Genomic DNA, 23330 nt, shown 5'->3' on the forward strand with positions numbered 1-23330 from the left:
TTTTATATATTCTGTATGTGTTTATACACAGTATATAATATATACAGTATAAATAGGTATATACTGTATATACATGTGTATATATACACACATGTATATGTATATATATACATATGTGTATATATATATTATATATATATATATATATATATATATATAGAGTAGATATTTCTTATAAGAACCTTCTTTAAAGTGTTTTTTTTTTTAGTTTTTTATTTAACTTTATTACGGTGCCAATAACCTAGATGTCGTGACGCCAGTTTTAGCAACCATAAATCAGTCTATTGACAACTGCGTCATAAACATTTGCAATTTTTAAAGCACTTAATTTATTTGACTGAGATAGAGGCAGGGGAATATTTAAATCTCTAAAACTTTCTTCTCCTATAAGTTAAGGAAAGCTTTTCTTTTCCTAGTATCCAGCGTTCCTATAACTTTGTTCTGTAAGAGTCGAGTGTAATATAGAGCAGTTATATATCTTTACGTGGCAGGCGGGCCTCCTCAACGAAATTTAGATTATTCAGATAAAGTATATGTATTGATAATATATTCGAACAAATATGATCGTGTACATATATATTTTTAGATATTTATATATGTTCCTCTTGGACGAGTCGGTAGAGTTATCGGCTAGCACTCTGCTAGGCCCCGATTCGAGTCTTCGGCCGGCCAGTGAAGAATTAGAGGAATTTATTTCTAATGGTAGAAATTCATTTCTCGGTATAATGTGGTTCTGATTCCACAATAAGCTGTAGGTCCCGTTGCTAGGTAACCAGTTGGTTCTTAGCCACGTAAAATAAGTCTAATCCTTCGGTCCAGCCCTAGCAGAGCTGTTAATCAGCTCAGTGGTCTGGTTAAACTAATGTATACTTAACTTTTTTAGATATTTATATGTGAAATTATTTTTAAACTCATTTATTTTTAGTTTTCTATTTAGATTGATAATTTTTAGTTTTCTATTTAAATAGATGTATTTTTAGTGTTCTGTTTAAATTTATTGGGGCGTCAATAACCTAGATGTCGTGACGCCAGTTTTAATAGACATAATCAATCAATCATTCTCATTTTCTAGTTTCCAGTATTTATAACTTCGTTCTTTGAGCTTCGGTCCTGCCACCCGGCCCGTGGTTAGAGCGTTTGTTTCCCCTATACTATTCTGTTTCCTTTTCCGCTTAGGCTTAGGCTTAGGAAGGACTTATGGTTCCCCCTTGTAGTCCGTCTTGCTGGAAAAAGTGTTTTTCAATTACTAGGTTGGGTAGCGCAGAGATAAATCTCGGGGCAACTTTATATATACTGGTCTCGATTTCATCCCTTTTTGTTTTCATTCTCTGTGGGACTTTTTGGTGTTGCGTTGAGCTGGTTTTAGGCAAACAGTTTGATATTGTTTATTATTTTTTTTTTAGCTCTTGATTATATTTAAAAGTGATTCAGATAGGGGACATAATGACTTTTAAGAGATTTAAACTCGAATATAATTTCGATTGATGTAGCGTATGCGAAGGAATTTGTCCATTTTATTCGGATAACATGCCGTGTTTGTATGTGCATTTCCGCATTGGTAGTGTGTTTCATTTAATCTTGTCTCTCTCGGGCCTCATTGTGATCCTTACTACTTGCTTCAAAACCTAAAAAGTGATGGCATAAAGCCAGTTTAATCTCCAAAAATAATAAGTGTCTTTTGCGAGTTACAACAACGATCGACTGTTTTATAAACAGGCTTTCAGAATTCGTGTTCTTTGTGAGTGTCGCTTGAATACGTTGTCTGGCGTCCTTTAGAGTCTTAAAGCCAGACTCTGGGCGAAGTAGCTACTATTAGCGGAAGATTCGAAGTCCTGAATGCTTGCATTCATGTACAATCGCCTTAAGGAACTTGCGCACCTCTAATTTCGCTGCATTATTGGTCATTTGGTTTCCAAGTTTGGCACAAGATTCTAAAAGATGTCGCAAAAGATGCTTGTGTGGTATTGCCTTCGATTTTGATGTGGTAAAGTGAGAATTTAGTTGCATGGAACTTCAGATTTTGAGAGTGTCTTTCCATCTACTGGAATCAGGACCTTCTCATTGGGAATCCTATCACCGTGGCCAGTCTAACAAGCTATGAAGGCCATTTTCACGTTTATGAATATATATTTGAATAGAGCCTTTCCTTTGATACTTGACGTTTCGTGTGTTTTGCAATTTCTTTGAAATCTGAGCTTTCATGTTTTTTTTTTTCTTTGCATATTGGAGAGAAACTCCTACTTGTTATTATACACACTGTTTTTCAGAAGAAGTCAGTCTGATGAAAAGTTAATATAGGTTTCCATTTTATTTCCGTATTGAGACATTTCCTTTAGATGCTTCTGTCGGTGTTAGATCTGCTCGTCATTAGTTTTATCACGATAATTATAGAACCCATGCCTTCCAAACTTTTGAATTTTGTTCAGAGTAACGCCAAAGGTGACAGACATTTCAGCCAGAATGTCGCAGAACTTGTGCCAATAAATCCGAAGAGGCGCAGAGGAACTGATCTTCACGGTACCTTCAGTTGGCCGGAATCTTGATATCTTCAGGATCTGAAGTCCATTGAATTTAGGCATTTGTTGTTCATACTCTGCCGTGAAAGCTGGGACGTATGGTCTTGAAATTTTGTTGGTGGTGTTGGGGGAATTTGTTCTTGAAGGACCACAAGCAGTTTAATTGGAAATATCACAAAACTGCTCTTGTACTCTTGTATGTATGTACGTATGTATGCATATATGTATATAAACATGTATATATATATATATATATATATATGTATATATAAGTGTATATACTGTATATATTATATTTATATACATTTATATATATATATATATATATATATATATATATATATATATATATATATATATATATATATATTATTGTGTATGTGTGTGTATTTCTCCACATGGAGGTCATCCCTAATTCGGAAGCTGAATAATGAATTTGACAGTGAATATCGTCTTATCTTGGGAGTCACCCTGTGTTATGCTTAATGCATACATCAGAGAAAACGTTTTTAATGTAAATCTGGTTTTAAAAAAGTTTATATTCACTGTTAACTAGAATACAAACACTACACCCTGGAAATTATAGGTTCCTTCAACATTTTATGAAGCTCCTCTCTCTCTCTCTCTCTCTCTCTCTCTCTCTCTCTCTCTCTCTCTCTCTCTCTCTCTCTCTCTGGCTTTCCAACATTTTATGAAGCTTATTCCTCTCTCTCTCTCTTTGGCTCTCCAACATTTTATGAAGCTTATTCCTCTCTCTCTCTCTCTCTCTCTCTCTCTCTCTCTCTCTCTCTCTCTCTCTCTCTCTCTCTCTCTGGCTTTCCAACATTTTATGAAGCTTATTCCTCTCTCTCTCTCTCTCTCTGGCTTTCCAACATTTTATGAAGCTTATTCCTCTCTCTCTCTTTGGCTCTCCAACATTTTATGAAGCTTATTCCTCTCTCTCTCTCTCTCTCTCTCTCTCTCTCTCTCTCTCTCTCTCTCTCTCTCTCTCTCTGGCTTTCCAACATTTTATGAAGCTCCTCTCTCTCTCTCTCTCTCTCTCTCTCTGGCTTTCCAACATTTTATCTCTCTCTCTCTCTATCTCTCTCTCTTCCAACATTTCTCTCTCTCTCTCTCTCTCTCTCTCTCTCTCTCTCTCTCTCTCTCTCTCTCTCTCTCTCTCTGATGAAGAGGTCAGCGTAAGTTTCACGAGTACTCTCTGGCTGTAACAGGATTCAATTTGAACAGTTACATAAGCCTCCTACCCTAGTATAATATTAATACACAGCCATATTGAACAAGAAATGTCAGATTTTATCCAAAAATGTCCGTGCTTTATCTCGAGTCATTCGACCGGCAAGTGCTGTGTTGGTCATTGCCTAGTAGTGTAGAATATCGTTCAAGAGTTCATAAGGGTATACTCATGTGTAAATTGAACTGTATTCAGTGTTTAATTTTTTTTTTATTTTTATTTTTAAAGACTGGGTTATTGGTCATTGTGTTTTCGGATATTGATAGGTTTAATAGTGCCATTGTATTTTCAGTTGACTGACTTTTGTTATATAAGGTCGATGTCAAGGTTATGTAATCAGATTTTATGACCTAGGCTCCTTTATTTATTTTTTAGTGGTTTTTGGTACAGTATGTAAGACACAGTAATTTATTGTTTTTTATTGTTATATATGATAACTATAAATTTTCTGTTTTTTCCAATATTGATGTACTATTTTTTTCCTTACAGGTAAATGCATTGAGATGATTTCCACGAGTGCCCGGAAGAATATATAGTAAGGTGAGGCTAGATTAATTTGAATGTAATTTTATCCAGCTCAAAAAAGCGATTTATTCACGATTTTCAATTTTTTTTATCGAGCTCAAAAAATAAAATTTATTATTCACGATCTTCCAAATTTTATGTTGCTAATTTAATTACTTTGTATCAGTAATCTGCGTCATACGGAAGAATTTGCGAAGGTGCATGCATATATCAGTTGATTATTCCCCCTAATTGTTTCCATGCAACTGTACTTCGTGTGCTTGCTTGCTTGAAGGCCGCAGTGTGACGGTCGTTGGCGTGGAAGACGGATAACCATTGGGTCGCACTGATGTGACTGGGATGCGTGCTTGCAATTAGAGAAGATGCTTCAGTGGAGTTATTCGTGTTCATTCCATAATTTGGGGTGTTCCTTAGTCCGTTTGCTCCGTTACTCCTTTTGTTCCGTTGCTTACTGCATCCGTTGAGATTGGTTAGTTAATTTTTAGATCATCAGAAATTGCAGTGGGTCGTTGTCCTTCTCGTTATGGTTCTAACCATCTCTCATTCCTTGTTGGCAAACATTCTGCCTTTCTGGTCCTCGTTCTTTCATTATTGATATTAATATTCTCTCTCTCTCTCTCTCTCTCTCTCTCTCTCTCTCTCTCTCTCTCTCTCTCTCTCTCTCTCTCTCTCTCTCTCTCTCTCTCTCTCTCTCTATATATATATATATATATATATATATATATATATATAAATATATATATATATATATATATATATATATATATATATATATCATAGTATATATATGTATATTCACACACACACACACAATAATTTTCCAAGCATCTTCACCTAGCCTGTTACAAATTGGCCATTTTCAACTTTTCATGAGAAATTTGGTGCGATGCATTATGACTTGCAAGGTCGTCGTCCTTTTTGCCAAGATTTCAGTTAATAATTTCCAGATTCGAATAGCATGTACTCTAGGAGACACAGCTCGTGCTGGCATAAGGCCAACTAGGATGTAGCCTATGAATTTATGAAAGCCTGAGGATTGTAATTGTAGATTTCTTGAATTTACATAACAGTACTCTGCCTGCACGGAGAAGTTACCACCAGCCAGACTTTTTATTTAATTTTTTTAATTGACGTTTTAGAAATAATTTTTCAAACGAGAACTGTGGCAAGCAGTGCGTATGTTCGTATAGCGACGACCCTTTATGGTTTCGGGATAAAAAGGCCTTTACAGCATTGGTCCGGCCCAAAGAAACGTTATCCATTCACAAGGATGAAAAAATAAGATACTTGCAGAAATAATTTCAAATGAGGCGAACTATTTTCACTGTCATAAATGCTCTGTATATCATTTACTTCATTTCATTATTAAATAAGATTCATATATAATAACTTTTCACTTGTTATATTAGACGGAAGATATCTTCAATAAGAACAATATTAGGACGTTTATAGCTAATTTCCCAACGCTGTTTTAGTATACATAGTATATGAGTGATTAATATCGAGCAGATATATGACTTGTTGTTGTGAGTCAACGATGTCTGTATTTATCTGGAACACGGATAAATTTTCATACGGAAAACTACTGGCCAGATGCTGGCAATGTTGCTTTGCCTTTCCACAGTGTAAAATTGAGGTTCCTACGAAGTGACGGCAGCGCTTTTGGGATAAAACACTGTTATGCCATGCACGAGAAGTCTCACTGAATCGTTACGAGGAAAGCCTTCAGTCCCTGGCAGCCCACTGATGGACAGAGGGTGCGAGGAAACATTCGGTATCCAGAAAATAGTTGTATTATCCGTAAAGTTTCTGTGAATTTAGGAAACCGGAATGTCACAACTTTCCTTTAACTTGGCAAAATAGATCACCTTGTGGTCGTTTTTTTTGCCCTGATGAATTTGGTGTATGTGCTGTTACAGAGACCGGTTTAAATAGAGAACGGCGTTGATTTCTGGTACAGAAGACTAATAATCACCATGTAGGTTTGGTGTCCGTTGACATGAACGTATGATTGGGGTCTTTCGTCGTTCGAGTGATAATACAAAGCAGTCTTAATCTGTGAAGAGAGTTGTTCGTGAAATTTAGCAAGTTATGATCACATTCTCACAATTTCCCCCATACATAGAATTAATCACATAATAGACTTGAAGAAAATAATTTCCTGAATAAAATGATATATGTGTTGATCAGACGAAAATTGTTTAAGTAATGGCCATTTGAACCTCCCGTATGGAACAAGTTTTCATTGGGTTACGACATAAGTGGGTTTAGGGGAGTGGTTTTCAAGTTTTTTGTGCCCATGGCCCATTTTTGGCATCCCTAAATACTCATGTCCCACTGCCCTTCAGAATTGTGTAATGAAGATAATAGAATTATTATAAAGCATTTTCAGAACACTTTATTATTAGTTTTACATTTTCATTTGTGGATTTATTTTTCGGAACACTTTATTAGTTATACATTTTCATTCATGAAAGAAAACACTGGCCTGCATTTACTGAAAACCACTGGTTTAGGGGTACACTCAGTCTGGAGCCAGTTGTGAGATAACGCCCCAACGCCCAATTGTAAGACGTTCAGTTCCATAAACTAGATGAAATTTCCTATCCGAACCATCCATCAAACCTTTTGGCGCTAAAAAGTCAAATAAATCAGGGTGGGTTCTTGGACTGGGAGGGAAGTCCAGCGTTTGTCATGGGATACGAAGTGAGAAAAGTGTTTAGAGAGAAAAATTATATTAAAGATATTAATTTTCGATAATATTTTTAAAGTATCCATGTTGACTGTGCAGAAAATGCCATTTCACGAATTTTTGTAAATGTGTGTGTGTTAGGAATTTAAGGAGGAGTGTGACTAAGACGATTCGTTGAATTATGCATTTAAGGAGAGAATGAGCAAAGCAGGACAGAGAGAATGCTCAAAACTGTGCGGAATAATGATATACTGTCGTTACTCAATCAGTTATTGTTATTATTATTATTATTATTATTATTATTATTATTATTATTATTATTATTATTATTATTATTATTATTATTATTATTATTATTCGGTAGATGAAATCTATTCATAAGGAACAAGGTCTTGGGAGTTTTTGACTTGAAATTCAAGCGTCCAAAGAAGTATTTTTTACAATCTTTTTTTTTACCCCTATTATTTTTTACCCCTTTGCGAATAACCCTGACCATTTAGCGAATTTTCAAGCTTGTATATTATGTGAAAGATTCCACATTTATATCGTGGGTCCAGTAGGCAGTTGTTTGCGTACGATCATTTATGGAAATCAAAACTGTCATATTAGTGCCTAAGGCTCTGAAGGCGGTGTTTTTGGATAGTGACTCATAACAAGAGAATTAATAGCTAAAACTATATGGGCGGTTGAATGAAAAAGTAGAGCTTAACGATAGATGAAAATGTCATCAAAATAAAAGATTCTTCAACTTCAGTTGCGAAGCGTAAGGTTAACTGATCTAAGAGCATAACAAAAAGGAGGATTTAGGAAATTAAGAAACTAGGATAAATGAGACAAGACTGGGTTGAAGGTTAGTAAAGAAGAAGGCGGCGGGGGAGGGGGTGGTGGGGTGGGAATTCCCGGGTAATTAAGTTGCTCCTTAAGAGTAGTGATTACGCGGAGGAGGTTTAATGAGCTAAGTTTTTTAAGACGAAAGGATACGGGGAGAAACATATTACCAAAAACTTTAATTTTTTGCCAGTTGAGTTTGTATTTATAGGCTTTAAGTGTCGCACTGAAAAAGATATATATGTAAAAGGATTAGGAATTTGGTGGACGTTTGAAGTGCTGCTGAATGATTGTAGGTCCAGATTGGTGGTTAATCAGACTGTTGTCAGTCAAAAACAAGTAAAATATGCGCCGGAGAAAATTCGGCCCAATCGAGTTTTCTGTACAGCGTATAATGCTGTATGGGCCGTGGTCCATGAAACTTTCAGCCACGGCCCGATGGTGGCCTGTCCTACAGCGTTGCCAGACGCACGATCATGGCTAACTTTAACCTTAAATAAAATAAAAACTACTGAGGCTTGAGGGCTCCAATTTGGTATGCTTGATGATTGGAGGGTGGATGATCAACATACCAATTTGCAGCCCTCTAGCCTCAGTAGTTTTTAAGACCGGAGGGCGAACACAATAGTTTTCTTTTACAGAAAACTAAAAATGGAAATCATGGGCCAGCTACATCTTATTTACAAATCTAGGATATAAACGAATGGTAGGATATTTCTAATATTCACAGATACTTCTAGAGATCTCTGATACTTGTGCAATTTGCAAAACTTCTGCAGTTTCATAGTACCTTCAAACCGTAAAAGAACCTCTTAAACCTACCCAGATGTCTCGAGCCGAATTCTCTGAACACTTGCGTGATGCTTGTGTTTTAGAGAATTCGGCACGAAACTTCTGTTTATGTTTGGAAGTTTCTGCTACATCTTGAAGGTACTATGAAATTGCAGAAGTTTTGTAGACTGCAGAAGTATATCAGAGTAAGCAAGAAGCGAGATGAAGATTAGTGGTATCTTGCACTGTTTATGTCCTTGATATATCGGCAAGATGTACCAGGCACATGAATTCCATTTGTCATATTTTGACTCCATTAACTTTTAGATGAAAGGGCATCTTCTCATTTCTGTTGATATATTCAGAACATGCATTCGTATATGTGCCTGCGCTTGAGGTTTTTAATTGACAATTCCTGTATTGCATGAACGTTGGCATAATGTGACGTCAGATAATTCGTTTGATTATCGGTATTCATTGCCAGTTTCGATTAGTCGCGAGACAGAAAGTAATTTTGTTATCCATTTGCTTCGATCAAACACTAATGTGAAAGGGCACTGTAATGTCTGTTTGTCTTTCATTATTGTTAGCAAATTGCTTTCGTCTTTTATAACCAGTCCGCCATTCATCTTTTGGAAAAAAAAATGCATTCATTTACATCATCAATATTTGATTAGTGAAGGATGTTAGCGGATGTTTCATGCGTCTAGTTATTGCAGGATTTTATTTTGCTGTTGTTTATGCGATGTATTGGGGGGAGTTTACCCAGTTTTGTCTCCTGATCTATTATTCACTTCATTTTCATAATGGCTCTACGGCTTGTGTGTATTGAAATGCCTCTCTCTCTCTCTCTCTCTCTCTCTCTCTCTCTCTCTCTCTCTCTCTCTCTCTCTCTCTCTCTCTCTCTCTCTCTCAAGTTTTGTTGTCACTCTCATGGTCCATTTTTAGAGTTCCAGAGGCATACAGCAACTTATTAATGCATGACTTTATTGCTCTCTCTCTCTCTCTCTCTCTCTCTCTCTCTCTCTCTCTCTCTCTGTTTTGTGGTCACTTTCATGATCCACCCTTAGAATTCCAGGGGCATACAGCAACTTATTAATGCATGATTCTCTCTCTCTCCTCTCTCTCTCAAGTTTTGTTGTCACTCTCATGGTCCATCTTTTGAAGTTCCAAAGGCATACAGCAACTTATTAATGCATGATTCTCTCTCTCTCTCTCTCTCTCTCTCTCTCTCTCTCTCTCTCTCTCTCTCTCTCTCTCTCTCTCTCTCTCTCCTCTTTTCTTTTAAAAGGTTACTTGAACGAGGATCTGTTCGAAGATGGAAAGTGGATAGTATTTGTACAGAGGTCGTCAGTGAGGGAATCCGAATGCCTTACAAAGTCGAGGCTTTACGGAAAGATGTCCTGAGGGAATGAGATTGTCATTTCAAATCATACCGGGCTTCCTCAACAAATTGTAAATTATATAGATATGCAGTATGTGTGCATGTATGTATAGCGTACGTAATTTTACAGATATGATTCTAAAAATATATTTTTAGGCATTTCTTATATGAAACACCCTTTAATTTTTTTTTAAGATTCTTATTTCATTTTATTACGGAGTCAATAATCTAGTTGTGACGCCAATTTTAGCAGCCATAATCAGTCAATCAATCCAGTTTAGAAACTCGTCAGACCATGAAAATCTGGTGTGAATAGCCGTAGGTCACATTGAGACCCAAAATCCCAGCTTAATTATGTTGATCGCTCGTAAGTTCAATTTCATAGTTTTTAATCTTTTGGAAATTAAATATTTCGATTAAACGCAGAACACTGCAGCATTCACTGAATTTCGCCATTATTAGAAAAGTAATAATAAATTCGAGCCCTGTTAAATTCAGTCACATTGAAAATAACATTTATAATCCTCTCCCCTGTGTTATGTTGCAGAGGCTCATATCATGAGGATTATACTGGCAGAGTGAAACAGGAAGTCCGGGCTTTTACGAAGTGTAACATTTTTTTATTTTTTTTTATTTTGCTGTTATGATTAAATGCGGATTGGAGGCATTGTAATTCCCGTGTTTCTCTCTGTCCTAATGATAAAATTCTCTCTCTCTCTCTCTCTCTCATACTTTTTCGTTAACCTAATGATAAAATGCTCTCTCTCCTCTCTCTCTCTCTCTCTCTCTCTCTCTCTCTCTCTCTCTCTCTCTCTCTCTCTCTCTCTCACACATACTTTTTCGTTAACTTAATGATAAAATGTTCTCTCTCTCTCTCTCTCTCTCTCTCTCTCTCTCTCTCTCTCTCTCTCTCTCTCTCTCTCACATACTTTTCGTTAACTTAATGATAAAATGTTCTCTCTCTCTCTCTCTCTCTCTCTCTCTCTCTCTCTCTCTCTCTCTCTCTCTCTCTCTCTCTCTCTCTCTCATACACACACACAGTAGACCATCTGTGTGTGTTATCGATTGAAATGGTTAAAAGGCATAATGGTATTTTTTCACTTGAAATTATCATCTCCAGCACGGCCCCTAGTAATTTTTTTCTAATGCTCCAGTAGCATTTTAATGCTTCTCCAACTTACCGTAGGAAGGCCACGAAAAAAAAGCAGAATAATGAAGTGTTTTCACTGTTTAACATTTTCACTTTTGAAAAAGATTCACGTGATAGCGAACCTTTCTTATCGGTATGATTACGTTGCATATATTCCTCTCTGGCCATTTTATTTTTCAGTAGCTTGGCGTGATACTCTGCAGGATTATTTGTGAATATTTTCGCTTGCATCTTGTGCATAAAGTGGTGATGATAAATGTTGAATTACCAAAAATTCTCAGCGCTTTTCAAAGGAAACATTTTTCGTGCAGGTTTTAGATAAAATTGATTGCTCACGTCTGTTATTTTCAACTTAGTTTTATAAATCCGTCACCGCACCACGGCAGTATAATAACAACCAGGTACAAAATTGGCTTGAAACTATAACATTGGTGTACTTGGGTTATACTTATCCTAGATTCCACTTCAAAGCTTTCAAGAGAGTTAATTGTAGTAGTAGTAACTGTAATATTTATGTGACATGCATTATTGTGTAATGACATATTGTAGGCATAACTAGTTCTGCGTAGAGAGGAAAAAAATAGGATTTTAAAGAGCCTATAACATTAATCAGAGTCCATCACTCACGGTCTCAAAATATTATGAAGGGTGGAAATACATCACACCGGACCTCGACATGACATGTGGCTGATCCGAGCTAAAATAGTTTGGTCATTAATAATTGTCCGTCGATGGTAATTGGGATTTAAAATTTCGGCCCCATCAGAAGTTTTCCATTTTATTCGAAACTCCAAAAAATGCGAATGGGCCTTTATCTTCCCGCGGAAAATAATGTAAAGTTGAAGAGCTGAATCGCGCTGAAAACGCATTTTCATCAGTTTTTATAACGTCTCGCCTCGTGCAGTGACGGGATTTGGAAATTCGGATATTTTGGGAATTAATCCTCTCGCTCGTGTGTATCTGAATGGGGTTCTGCCATTTGTCATGCGAGGGAGTACTCGGATAATTGGGAATTCCAGCGAACTTTTTTTTTTATATTTTCGGTGTATCTTGTTAACCCGAATGGTGGCTTTTATTGTTGGGTAATCTGTTTCAGCGCCTGTCGTGTCCTTTCATCATTTTCAGTTATTTTCAAGTTATTACGGGAGATGCACTTTAGCCATCCATGTTTTAAAAAAACTGAATAGCCATCATTACTCCGTTTTGATTTTTTTTTTTTACTTTTAGCATGCGTTAGTCTTTGACCTTCTAAAGGTGAAGAGTAGTGGGTCATTTTCAATCAAGATAGTTTGACATTACCTTAAATTTTAACAAATATAAGATATTGTTATGCAAGATATTTTTTACGTATCTTGTCTTCTACAATAATAGTCATTGCGCCTCTTGTTTATCTCAGGGATCTTACTCAGCAAGATGATGATGGTAATAATAATAATAATAATAATAATAATAATAATAATAATAATAATAATAATAATAATAATAATGCTGTATAAAACGAAATGTCTAGCTAGATATTTTACCTTTTGTAAAAACTGTAGTACTGAATTGCTGATGTCCAGCCTGGGAATAGTTTCCCTCACTACTGGCCCTTGATTTAAGTATGCATAGGATTGTGACTTACCATCACGAACCTCTCTTATGCCACCGCCCTTTATTGACAGTGTGGGTGAAATAGTAATAGTAATTATAATGATACTCTCCAAATGTTGCAAATGCGACTCTCGTCCATTCCAACTTTCTTTGGAATACTAACTGATATGACTGTCTTCAAGTACTCTCGCATAGTCTCTTTGAATACTGAAGGTTTTAATTCAGATAGCGACGGCAAGGAAATGTAGTTTCTATGATCCTGTTAGATCGGATTCCAGGTAAAAACTCTCATGTCCTTGTCGCTTTAGTAATTTCTCTATGATTGTACTTTTTGCTTGAAATGAAGAGTCGTATGTGGAATATAATTCATAATTTGTTAGATGAAAAGAATAGCTGGTGGACTTTTTACATTTCGAGGAAAGTAAAGAAAGGAAAGGGGGCCTCTTTCCCCCCCCACCCTCTTTTTTTTTTTATATAGGAATCCATGAGACGAATCCTTACGTGGTGAAATTATGAGTACTGTAATGTTGCTCTACGGAAAGAGCTACAATATGAATATTTCTTATTATTCATGTCAAAAACTGTTAGTATATGATTATAACCGCACAATCATCCGTCTCATAAAGTGTTAGTGTGTGATTATTACCCCATATCCATCTTATAAGTGTATGATTGTAATGCAAAATGGGGCAGTAATGAAGGTGTAGTAATACAGCTTATATTGCGATAAGGAAGTTTCTTCCTGTGATTCATTAACAAAAAATCTAGGCAAAGGCTGGTAACGAAAAGGTAATTCGTGAATTTTGTACATCAAGGAAGCAATTTCTCGTGTATGGTCGGTTCTACTAATCAACTTAGCTGTGTCCAGTTTGTTACTTCTGAAAATTTGTACAATTCGTTTCCCTGGTATTTAAGTTTATTAAATGAATTCTTATGGAAATTGTAGGAATTGTAGGCTTAAATAGGGCAAAATATTTTATTATTATTATTATTATTATTATTATTATTATTATTATTATTATTTTTATTATTGACTGATTAAGGGTTGTATCATGTTTCGCTCGCTGGGACAGGTAATTTTCACATCTTTCAGGATATGAAATGAATTTTTAAATAGAGGCATTGGTTCCAATTTTGCATTTTAAAGAGTATCAGTCCCAGCTTTTAACCAGATATTTATCACTTTTAATTCACCTTTTTATTCTATCAAGAGATTCTTTGTTGATGTAAGGAATATCATCTCCGGAGTTCTCTTTCTTGCAAATGCTTAATGAAACACCGTTAGTAGAGCTAAAAGTTTCACCGCTAAGACTATGTGGTCAATTTAAACGTGTGCAAAACTCAGGCGATTTTCTGCTAATGAGTTTTAGATGAGTAAGATATCATTATCCAGCTTTCGACTGAAAACTCGAATAATCAAGCTGCGCTTAGAGATTAAGGCTCTCTATTACTTAGAGTCTGGGTTTGCACTAATGGAAAGGGAGAATGAGAAGTAAATGGTACAATTCTCCAACAGAAAAAAAGAAAAAAAATTCTTTGAAATGATTACGATGGATTTTTTTTCCTCTCTTATTCAGACATCTGCATTCAGTTGGAGAAACTGAAAGGTAAGTAGTTATCATGCCACTCTTGCTGTGGTATAAACCTAACAGTGACAATTTTGTGAAAAATAAAAATTAAATTCCATCAGATTTTTTTCCGTGTTAAAGGTAAATGTAATCGTTTGGTCAATCGTGTTTTGCTACTAAGACGTATGAGCGATTCTGTGCTGTTTTCCACAGCTATGGTCAGGAAAGAGAATGCTGAGGTGGATTCTGAGGCCCTCACTACGTTAAAAGCTGGGAAATGAAGAAATTAGAACTGCCAGGATGGAAAAGATTATTGATATAATAAGAGAGTCGAGATTAACATGGTATGGGCATGTGGTGAGGCTAAGTGACGAGGAAGGATTGAAGAGGGCTTGGTTGGAACCTGAAGGGTAGAAGGTCAGGTCAAGAGGAAGGCAAAGGATTAGAGTGAGTGATGAATTGAAGGAGGCTTTGGAGAAGAAGGTATTAGTGGAAGAAGATGGTTTCGATAGGAATATTTGGATAAGGCAGCGGACCCCTTAACGTAGGATAGCCGTGTGAATAAAGAAGTAAAATACCCACTCAGAAAAAAAAAGCTAGGTTAGGTAAGGTAAGATAAGCTTGGTTAGGCTAGGTTACATTACATAGCTTTTTCCTTTCCTCCGTGCTGCTATACTATATTTCTCACGTCCATGGAAAATGCAAAAGGTTCTATAATTGAAAATGTCAAAACGTAAGCTAACCATAAGAAAAAAGATTGTCCATTTAGTCATTTACCTTCTTCTCGAATACAAGAATTGCTAGATTAGTGAGGGAACAGTGGCGTCATTGCAGGAAAATTTCTTATCATTGATTTGGCTTCCGTAGTAATTTTTTATTATACAAAAGCTTAATGTCGAAAAGTAAGATGACAGCTAATGTTATGAGACAGCACATTCTGTAAGTGAATACGAGTTTGGTTAGGGTTAAGCTAGAGCTTGCGTTACCAGGATTGATGATTAATCAATTGTAACACCTTCAGGGCCTTGACCGATTTTTTTCTCTTGTCTTCTTATGGTTGCCTTTCCGGTCTGGGCAATATAAAGGCATTAAGTTGCACGTCCCAGTGTCACTGACACAAAAAGGGAAGAGGGTGGAGGCGTTTTTATCGAGCTTCAATGTCTTGTTAGGGGAAAGATCTTTTGATAAATTCTTAATATACAACGGATTTAAAAATGAACAGAACTGTGAACACCCAAAGTAGCATATTTTGATATTTAGGCGAAGTCATGTCCAGTATTTAGTTTTATTTGTTTATAAGTAATGTAACAATATTCTCATCTTTTCTCCTTGCATCTTTATTTAATGATTTCACCTCTGTAACTGTCAGCACTCAGCTTGTATTTTTCAGCCCGTCTTCTGTAATTTTGCTCAGAATCACCAGAGCTCTTAAATAACTTATTAAATAAGGCAAAAGCTCAATTTGTAACTTTTGTATCCCTTCCGACTGATGTATTTTGTCTTTACTTTGTAAAGGCTCTCCAATGAATATAACTGAAAATGTGTAAATTCTGAAAAGCGATGGAATGTTTTAAGTTAGCGCATAGTGTGTTTTGGCTGAAAAGCGGCTTGTTTTCACTCAATATATTTTTTAAGGGTATCCAGTATCCAAGTTTATAGATACCAGTTACTATTAGAAACCTGGATGGATTTAATTCTGAGGCACGTACTTTCATATGCACAGTAATTTCAATTGTATGCAAATTTAATGATCTCCCTCCTACATTTTGTAAACTCATTTTCAATTACAACCTCCCCCTCGCGGAAAAAAGATCACGCGCACGCCAATTCAACCTTCTGGAAAATGAATTTTGTCTTCCAGCGACCGTTTCCAGCATCCCTTACACGTCGAAGAGCTGCGAGAAAGTCCTTCTATTCTGTATTTCTGGAAATGCGCTGAACTGGCCCCATGGCTTCGCATTCATATGGCTCTGTAGTGCAGATATTTTTAGACCTGCTATTTGGCTGGTTCTCGTGCCTTTTTGCGGAGCGTATTTACATCGGGTACGTGACCACTTTTTTGCGCGAGGGTTATGAAAGTTTATGCTTAAGGGAGCCTTCGTGTTGGTCACCCAGTTTCTTTTTCTTTTGAGATGAGGACGAGGGCTGGTGATGCATGGGGTCGTGGAATGTAATGAGGACTCTTTGTATCTTTGAATATATTTATGATGGCGTCCATTATTATTATTATTATTATTATTATTATTATTATTATTATTATTATCAAAGGACATGGACAGAATAATGCTGTAGTTGTGTACCTTTTACCTGTAACGTTTCGACACTGGCCTTCATTTACAGAGAGTAAGACATTGATAAAATGCAAAGGTGTAGAAGTATAAATATAATAATAGTATTTATTATTACTAAAATAATAGTAATAATTACTACTATTAATAACAACTATGTACTTTATAACACACACACATATATATAGATATATATATATATATATATATATATATATATATATATATATATATATATATATATATATTATATATAGGTTATTAATAATAATAATAATAATCATTATTATTATTTTGCTATTGAAATATTAAGGTATCATAAACTGTCCATAATACTTTCGATATTTTCCTGAAATTTTGCAGTTCAAGTTTAGACTTTTTCTCATCAACAAAGACCAACTTCGACGGTAACAACGAAACACGCAAGACTGTTAGGGTCCAGACCAAGGGACCAAGACAGCTGTAGCGAAGTTCCCCTAAACTTCCTTCATTAATTAACGAAATTTGCAGTGACTTGTTTTAATTTGCCTCATAAAGTGTGCAGCAAGGGAGTTCTGGACATTTTCATACTGGTGGAATTGTTGCCTGATATAATGATTGAATTTAGTTGAAGGTTAATGATTTTGATAAAAAAATTGAAAGTTCCTCTTTTGACGGACGCATTGATTATATAAATTTATGGGTGAATTATTCGACAAAATAAAACTGCTTGCAAAAACGAACGTGGGGTTCTGATACACGCGCAAATGTGAACTTTCTTCTTAAGGTACAGTAAAATCGATATTAACGGGTTATTTGTGGCTTGACATTTGAAAGTGTAACAGTACCATGTGTAAAATCAGTGATAGTTCTCATCTAGGTTCTCAGTACTCACGGTGTGTGTGTATATATATATATATATATATATATATATATATATATATATATATATATATATATATATATATATATATATATATATATATAATTTATTTTTTCACACTTTGTAGAGAGAGAGATAGAATCACCAAATTATCTTTGATAGCTAATTCATTACTCGCGACATTTTGAGAGAGATGAAGAATGTACCGGATAAAGTAATCAGTAATTTTAATAGAAGAGAGAGAGAGAGAGAGAGAGAGAGAGAGAGAGAGAGAGAGAGAGAGAGAGAGAATAAACTCTGATAGGTAAAGTCTTCACTAAGGTTGACTTGAGAGAGAGAGAGAGAGAGAGAGATTTAAGTGGCCACTTATTCATCTTCTTTCTCGAAGTTTGAGCAGCTTATTAAGGATTGAGTTTGTTTTTCTTGAGCTATGCAAATGCAGCGCCAACTTTCCTGTATACACAGTCGAGAAGCGGATGTCATGCCTGGACAAGGCGAGTGGCAATTCCACACATTTGCTGTTAAAATAACCGTTGTTTGTAGACTGCAGTTGACGTTGTTGTTTGTATTTTAGCCACATGTTTAACTTCCCTTGTTTGTGTTTTGTTCTTGACATTTGGAGACAGAAAGTTTTTTTTATCTACCTTTTTCCCTGACGTTGGAGGACAAAATTTTTTTTAGCTACATTTTTGTTTGGCGTGTGCATTGCCCAAGAGACGTTTCTACAGATGTTTTCTGTCTGATAACAGACTTCTTTGCAATTTGTTTGTTTTTCCAGTTGTTTTTGCTGAATCAAACTTACTTTTTCTTCTCCTTTAAAGTTGTACGTTGTCAAAGACAGTGTTTCTTTAATTTGTAATGAGTTTTATTTCGTAAAACACTTGTCAAAGAAACTGTTTCTTTAATTTGTAATGAGTTTTATTTCGTAAAACACTTGTCAAAGACAGTGTTTCTTTAATTTGTAATGAGTTTTATTTCGTAAAACACTTGTCAAAGAAACTGTTTCTTTAATTTGTAATGAGTTTTATTTCGTAAAACACTTGTCAAAGAAACTGTTTCTTTAATTTGTAATGAGTTTTATTTCGTAAAACACTGACCATATTTTTTTTGAAATTCTGAAAAGAATGTGCAAATACCCATGTATTATAGGTTACATAGATGGTATCATTCCCAAACCAGGAGTACTACAGAAGTTGATGACATCAAAATTCTTTTTTGATTTTGGGTTTGTGGCTTCGGTTTACGGGTTGGGCACGTTATTTGTGGTATCCTTGCTTTCAAATTAGTCTGTTCTGTGTTGTCGAGTAGGAAAATCCCCAATTAATTGCAGGTTGCTTAAGTTATGCCGAAGCAAACAACCTTTGCGTAATGGTTGGAGGATAAGGAAATACAGCAGTGTTGGAAAATTTTAAGTATAATTGGAATTATGAAATCAGGTTGATTAGGTATATATAAGTCTAGTTAGAAGGAGGCATTCAAATTCGCCAGCGGCGTCGTATTCCATATAGATCTGAGCACTCTTGGCAGATCCACGGGAATCAGATTTATCATCATCATTATTATGAGACGCGTGTGTTAAGATTGCATAAGTGCAAACAAGGTTTCTCGTTTCCTTCCCATCGGACGAAGGAGGACGGATTTTTTTGCAAGGATTTATATCGAATACAAAACGATTACTCACCTCATATCAAGGCTGCCAATGAATTGATTTTAAATTTGAAGGCAATATTATCACGTGCTTGTGTCTCTGGCATCAAGTATCATCACAACTAAACTCTCTCTCTCTCTCTCTCTCTCTCTCTCTCTCTCTCTCTCTCTCTCTCTCTCTCTCTCTCTCTCTCTCTCACTACTATTGACACCTGGATATATCAGCCTGATTAAACGATGGCTTGTTCAGGATCTCCTGCTTCCCCTGGTGAAATATGTTTGCGGGTGAGGAGAAGCAACGCAACGGGGAAAAGAGTGAAGTGTCTGAAGTGGTGGGACGGCGAAGAATTAGGCTAATCCCTTGAAATCCCGCGACTCATCCTTCGAGGATTTAAGATGTTCAGGGAAAATCCTCCCCCCCCCTTCTCCCCCTCCTCCTCTGGAATCTCCTAAATTGGGAACTCGGGGATTGGATGTGCTCTCTCTCTCTCTCTCTCCCCTTGGTAGCCGTGACAAATCGCCATATAAATCCGGCATTTATATAGATGGATTCCACAGATTATGAAGTCATGCTGGGGTTGGAATCTGTGGAATGTGTTCATTGTGAGTGTATATAGATATGTATTGTATATATGTATGTATATATACAGTATATATATATATTATAAATTTATATATATATATATATATATATATATATATATATATATATATATAGAGAGAGAGAGAGAGAGAGAGAGAGAGAGAGAGAGAGAGAGAGAGAGAGAACTAACACTTGGTACATGGATATTTTGCTCACGTTCATGTCAAGCAACTTCTTTTAATAATTATTGTTGACTGAAAATACTCCGGCGTCGGTGAAATCTCCATTCCGTAACACTTTTTCTGTACGTGCTAACTAAAATGCAGGCAAATCTTATCAAAATCACCAAATATATATTAAATCCTAGAGTCAGCACCAAACTCATATAACTGAAATGAGAAATATGTTAAACTCCCTCATAGAAGTTAAAAAGGGAAAGATGGAATGAGGATAAAGTTCTTTGATTTCTCATACGATGGAACATGGAAAGGGATAAATACCTGACGATTGCGATGGACGTTTTCATGCTCTTGTGACGCGGCGTTTCTTAATTCTTATCGTCAATATTGGGGTCTTGGTAGAAAACTTAATGGCTAGACTCGGGATACCAGAGACAGTGCTATTGTAATTCCACGGTAAAGCATTCAATTTGTTTTAAAAAGCTAATTCTACAGAATCAGTTAACCTCAAATGCTATCATTCTCTATATTCAAATTATTACAAACGATAATTGTGATTTAGGAAAAGCTTAGTAACTATATATGCTTCCTGAAAGTAGAGTGTTGGTGGTAGTTTTGGGACGGTAGAGCGGGCGGGTGACGACACCCTGAGAACTTAAGGAGTTAAGTACATTTGAGTTCCTTTACGACTCCTGAATTTGTCAACAGGCATTAAAAAGTAATTATTTTCAGTATAGTGGAAGTAAAAATATCGCCTTACATCACAGGCTGCCCTAGAGCAAGAGCCAGTGCCAGCACAAGGCTGGCTTAATCTGAAACGATCGAACGGTCACCTTACAGTGTTATTTTAATTTTATATTCTACTGGCCTTAAAACGGTCTTGTCTCTTTCATTAATTACTTGGTGTGTATCCTGGCTATAATGTTTTTCCTTTGCAGAATACATTTAATCTTGCCTCATGAAGGATCGCTGTTCGTCTTTTATTTCCTTGAGAATTTGGTACGGGAGGAAAATTTGTTTTAAGGGAAAACACGTCTGGCTTGTAGGGGTCTTGTACGTGCTCCCATTATGCCGTAATTTTATTGCTTCTTTAATTCTAGACGTTAATTATTACCCCTGTTTATCATTTTGGCTTAGTTGGCGATTGTAAAACACTGCTTAAAGAGCGCTGGTATTAATGTTGAAACATAGAGGTTTAGTTTGTTTATTCATCTTATTTGGGCTAGTGTGTAACATTAATTCATTTTAATTCGAATTTATTGTAGCTTCTGATATTGTCGTTTATCACATAATGATTTGTACTCTGTTTCACTTTTTAAATATGACATTTGTTTCCCCACCCCCTCTTAATTCAGTGATATTTGTATTTACAAATTATGCTTTGAGATTTTATAAAAGTAATATTACTGTCTAAAGCTCAAGTTGTCTTGAGGGAGACGAACTATTTGACCAGACGCTTTGAAAATAGTGTTCAAGGGGCCTGTTTAAAAAGAATCCTCTATATAACCGATTAGATTATCCCTTTAAATTACATCGACAAAGGTAAGTGTAGCGGAAAATAAGTATTCGCTGAAATTATATGTGAAAAATAAACCAGAGATAGTGGGTTTTTCGTTTGAAGACCAAGATTGTGATCCACCAAGCTAAAAGAGTGATGGTAATTTTATGCCAGCTAAACTTTATGAGACAAGGCTAGAAACTTAATTCCAGAAAGAGATGTAATAATGATAGTTCTTTATCTCATCAACAAATATAAACTTTTCCCATTGAAGAATAACGGTAAATGATGTCGTGGCCTCAGCTTGAACTGGATAGCCAGGGAACTGAAATTCAGACCAATGTATGACCGGTAGGAATTTGCCTCTTTATGGGAATATCTATTATTAGGCCATTGTAAGTTATGATTCTATTTTTATATCCAGCTCTCAGTTTATTACGTTATAGAAAAGTTCCCCTATTTTACTGATGGTAACGTCCATTCACTATATTCTGCGGTGTGTTTTTTACTGATAACAGTTGCCTCTTGAATAATGTGAATGGTGAGGCGTTGTGATGAACTTTCATTGTTGTAAAAAATTGTTTGTCAGGGAAGCTGAATTTTGGAATTGATCATTATTCCTCCGTGTATTTGCATCCGTTCATGTTTCACTCCCCCCCCCCTCCTCCCCACCTCTCTCTCTCTCTCTCTCTCTCTCTCTCTCTCTCTCTCTCTCTCTCTCTCTCTCTCTCTCTCTCTCTCTCTCTCTCCGGCAGACAGCAAATGCTGAATCGCCGGTGAAAACTTATCAAATTAAGGGGGAACATAGCGTTTGAATCGAAGAGACTAGGAAATTGCAATGCATCCGTTGCGTGATTACGTGTCCCTTCGGTAGACGCTGAAATTTATGGTGATGTCGAAAGGAAATTCTATGAACCACTGAGACATTTTGCTCTTATTTATTTTGGAATTTTTGAGCTGTTTGGTCTTCAACTAAAATTCGGTGAAGATGATGCATTCTACGCACGGTAGATTATTTAAACGGATGTTATGATTTGCCTCGTTGGATGAGTGAATGTCTGTAGTGTTCTTATTGTTTGTGTATGTGTAGGTGTGTGTATTTATATATATATATATATATATATATATATATATATATATATATATATATATATATATATATATATATATATATATATTGCATTTATGAATGTATGTATGTATGTACCTATGTAAATATAATTGATTACCGGTATACATTTAGCTTGTATCTGTATATAATTGAATACATATATATTACCATAAAATTATATACATATATATATATATATGTATAATATATGTAATTCAGTGGTAATGTATATGTATTCAATTATATACGTAAACAATCTTAAATGTATAATCAAACGTCCCTGAGAGGGCACAACTGTTAAGGAATTTTGACAGTCACTGTTTATTTCTATCTGTTACATCAAAGTGCAAACTTGTGTTATTATCATATCTGATAGTGGATGTTAGGTGTACAAAGTACAAGTGTTGCAGGCCTAGTGTTCATTACTTTTGATTTAATAAAGAGCAGTTCTCTCTAGTAGATCTGAAATGTACTCAGAAATACCAAGAGCAACTCACAGAGAGCAGTACCTAACTAACAGAAGGAGATATTCATATTTCATTTAGATCTAACGAAGCTATGTATTTATATATATTTCATTTAGATCTAGCAAAGTTTTATGGCATACGAAAACTCCTGTCCCTGTTCTTTCCTCGGCTTTGTAAACTGATGCATTATGCCAGTGCAAGCTGCTGAAATCACCTAAAAATTAAGGATTTAAAGTCAAAACTTGGCCTGCAGAACAATTATACAAGTTTTAGGTACAGCTTTAACTGCCTACTTTATCATTTAAGCGCTTCAGCGTGCATTATTACTTACTGCAGTGCATTACGAGTGAATTTTTGGTTACTAGGTGAAGGCTGAAGAATGTGATGAGCTATATTTTGTACCCCATGATTATTTAAGGACTCAAATGAAATTCATT

General features: G+C 35.7%; 1 protein-coding gene across 41 annotated transcripts in view; it reads left to right on the plus strand.

The window, feature by feature from the left end:
- Cadps (calcium-dependent secretion activator 1) overlaps positions 1 to 23330 on the plus strand; it is a 760773-nt gene that overhangs the window by 111593 nt on the left and 625850 nt on the right. Inside the window, exon 2 of one of the 41 annotated variants that reach the window (XM_067093725.1) lies at positions 4237 to 4287. The exons of the other annotated variants lie outside the window; for them this stretch is intronic. The gene's annotated coding sequence lies outside the window, so the exon portion shown is untranslated. The remainder of the gene's footprint in view (positions 1 to 4236; positions 4288 to 23330) is intronic. 41 annotated transcript variants of the gene reach the window in all.

The sequence above is a fragment of the Macrobrachium rosenbergii genome, chromosome 50, assembly GCF_040412425.1.
Source record: "Macrobrachium rosenbergii isolate ZJJX-2024 chromosome 50, ASM4041242v1, whole genome shotgun sequence".
Taxonomy (NCBI): domain Eukaryota; kingdom Metazoa; phylum Arthropoda; class Malacostraca; order Decapoda; family Palaemonidae; genus Macrobrachium; species Macrobrachium rosenbergii.